Raw genomic sequence first — 3,817 nt, 5'->3', positions numbered from 1 at the left:
TCTTCATAAATTCAGATTTTGTGCAGAGACAGTAAAGAGAGAAGTAGTCATTCTTTACGTAGAGGCACAAAATCATGAAATCAGCCAAGTTAGGCATTATCCCAATTACCCAAATGGCCACAATGGTCACAATTGTCTTCTGGCGGGTGCACCAATCTGTGTGTCGTAACGGAAAACAGATGGCCACATAACGTTCCAAAGACATCACTGCCAGGTTGTATGGTGCAATCTTAAAGGCCAAAGAAGTTATGGTCACTGCTATATAGCAAATGGGCACAGGGAAGTAAACTAGATATATTATGCTGAAGAAGAGAAGGAGTCCTGTGCTTGTGTAGATGGTGTCACTGATCAACATGTGGGCAAAAAGGATGTAGCGGGGCTCCTCGTGCATGTGGGAGGTGGTGAAATACACGCTCAGCATGATGACCATAAAGCAGAGGAACAGGATGAAGGAGACCAGCAACAATGTTAGTAATGACAAGTAGAGGATGTTAGAGTTAAACAACGCAATTTTCAATGCCAGGGCAGAAATACTAGAGTTTACCATCACGGAGCAGCCTCGAATGTAGGCTAAAAGAGAAAAAAACAGTTATCAGGGAAGTAAAGTAAACATGTCTACACTGAATGTTGGTGAGACACATCCTCATACAACTTAGATGGTTTAAATATTTATTAATCATTAAGGAAAATGGAGGAAGGAAACCTGTCCTGATGTTGAAGCCAACCTTCTCTCCTGTAATGGTTATGAAAGTTATGAAAATACAGAACTAGGCTGATGGGAACTGGTGATGCCAACCTTGTGAAAGTTGTGAAAGTTCCAAGTTCTATTGTGGTGTCTGGCATCATGGACCAGTGGTGGGGACTACATTGATTTTGATCATAATTGTCTACCTTTCCAGAAGATCTAAAAGACTTATAGAATATGGATTTCTCCAGAAGCCTGGAAAGACAAATTCATAGAAATGGCTGATATAATCAGTGATCACCAACTTCTGCCCAACTAAACATTTTACCTGCCCTGGTCTCTGCAGGAAAAGGTCAGCACCAGGTCTGACCTGTAAGCAAACACAAGTAGATAGTCATTTATCTCTTCCTGCATAGAGGAGTATGGTCTCATGTGCACCGTTGTTTGGGACTTGCTCTATTTATGGGCGCAATCTCTCAAATGCCCTTTATTTTAGACCCTATAGTGCAGCGTCAACATCGGAGTAGGAGTCAATAGAATTGCTGTGGACAAGTCAGAAAAGAAGTCACTAGATAAGGTCTTCAAATCAAGGAATATTTCACTGATGATGAAGACACGGCTCATACATAGTCTGGTATTTTCTTTAGTAACATATGGATGTGAAACCTAGACGATAAAGGAACAAGACAGAAGAAGAATCGATACCTCTGAAATGTGGTGCTGGAGAAGGATGTTATCAGTACCATGGAGGGTATGAAGAACAAACTAAACAATTTTGGAACAAATCAAGGCAGACAAGTTACTCTAAGCAAGGATCACCAGGTTATGACTTACCTGGACACATCATACAAAGAGAGCAATCACGAGAGAAGGACATCATGGTCGGAAGAATAGAAGGAACAAGGCAAAGAGGAAAACCAGCAAACCGATGGCTTGTTACTATCAAGATAATGGTGGACAGGACCCTGGTGGACCTATCTAGGCTTGGATAATATTGATCTTCCAACAGATTGTTTATCCATCAAGTAGCCATTGCTTGAGATTGAGCTGATTCTGTTAAAGGGAACCTGTCAAGTCACTTCAAGCATCTAAACTGTCCCCTGATGGTTTTTAGTGATGTAATGCGCATCACTAACGCTTGTTCAATTTAAAGCAGTGCTGTCATGAGGTCCATAAAGCACTTTGTATAGTTATATGGTACCTGCTCATTTAGTCACAGGGGTGTGCTTCATTTCCTATTCAGTCACGGGAGGCGTCGTCCACTCAACTTGATTGATTTCCCTGGTTGCACCGCCGTCACTGGAATCCCGCGCTTGTGTGGTGGTTGGAGCCATTCTTGTGCAATGTCGAGTGGACAGCTGTGCTTGTGCAGTGTGTAGTGTGGAGCTGGCCGTGCTTGCGCAGTGTCGAGCAGGGAGCCGTGTGTGCGCAGTGGCGTAGGGAGCCAAAAATGTGCCGTGACGTGACGAGAAGGTCCCCGCTACACACTGCGCAAACATGACTGGCTCCACGCTACACACTGTGCAAGTGTGGCTGCCCACTCAACACTGCGCAAGTGCGACTCCAAGTGCCACGTTACGCAAGCGCAGGATTCCAATGACGTTGGCACAACCAGGGAAAACAATCAAATTGAGTGGACGGCGACACCCATGATTGAACAAAAAATGAAGTACTCCCCTGTAATTAAACAAGCATATAACTATATAAAGTGCTTTTTGGACAACATTGCAGCACCGTTTTTAATTAAAAAAATTTGCATCACTAACAACGTACTGGGTACAGTTTAGATGCTTGAAATAACACGACAGATTCCCTTTCAATAATAAAGTGCAGGTTCTAACGGAAGGTCCACCAATTCCATCATTTCAATCGAGCAGCAATCGAGGGTGGATACTATCACTTCATTTTCCCTTTGGAGGAATCTTGAGGAATTTTTACTTGTATGTTTGCTATAATTTTTAGGTTTTTTTTTTGCATAAACCAGAAGGGAGGAGATGGAAGCTACATTCTGAATAGATCCTGAAGCCATGTGTGTGGATGATTGTACCGCAAGTACATTGTATCACGTCAGTCATTCATAATCACTGTATTGTCAGTGTGTATCTCTGTCTGTCACCCCCTGGTCCTGAGGTCTCACCTGTGCAGGTAACAGCTCTGTGTACCCCGGATTCTCTCCTGTGTGTCACACATACCACTATATATACCTGTCTGCTCCCTGTAGGACCGACCACAAGGCAATCAGTAGATGATGACATTCTGCTGTAGGATTTACAAATGGCCACAAATGACATTAACTTTGCATTTAGCATTTATTTCCCCAGGGGTCGCGAAGCATAATGAATAAGAAGAAATAAAGAATAATGACAATTCAAGGTTCACTTTCTTCTTTATTGTAACTTAAACTGAAGAAATATACAGTATATTAGGAAAAATTAATTAAAAATAATAAAATATAATATATAAGGCTACATTCACATGTGCGTTGTGCGCCGCAGCGTCGGCGCCGCAACGCACAACGCAAACAAAAACGCAGCAAAACGCATGCACAACGCTGCGTTTTGCGCCGCATGCGTCCTTTTTTTCATTGATTTTGGACACAGCAAAAATGCAACTTGCTGCGTCCTCTGCGCCCGGATGCGGGCGCCGCAGGGACGCATGCGGCGCAAAACGCAAGTGCGACGCATGTCCATGCGCCCCCATGTTAAATATAGGGGCGCATGACGCATGCGGCGACGCTGCGGTGCCGACCGCAAATGTGAACGTAGCCTAAGTTATTCCCACAATAACAATATTTTTTACAACCCACGGTATCTGCATGACAGCTGTTAATATACAGTCAGGGCCAGACCTGATGGAGATGCCGGTCCAGCCATTACCCTTTTCGTGCCTTTTTCACAATGAACTACTTCTACATCCTTTTGGATCTACTTTTCATTTCATTCCAATTTCCTTAACCAGTAGTTGCCAAGGCTCAGGGTTTTGCTCCAGTCTTTATTCTGTTAATAGCTGTGGCGGAGCACAGAGACACCCACTCTCTGCTCCTTCATTTGCTTCTTCCGGCCTATGGCCTGCTGGATGCTAGCTCTGTACAGGGAATGACGTCACTGCATCATGTCACCTGAGCCATCTCAC

Source organism: Ranitomeya variabilis, unplaced genomic scaffold, assembly GCF_051348905.1.
Source record: "Ranitomeya variabilis isolate aRanVar5 unplaced genomic scaffold, aRanVar5.hap1 Scaffold_497, whole genome shotgun sequence".
Taxonomy (NCBI): Eukaryota; Metazoa; Chordata; class Amphibia; order Anura; family Dendrobatidae; genus Ranitomeya; species Ranitomeya variabilis.
The sequence above is the reverse complement of the archived record's forward strand: the minus strand, read 5'-3'. Positions refer to the sequence as shown.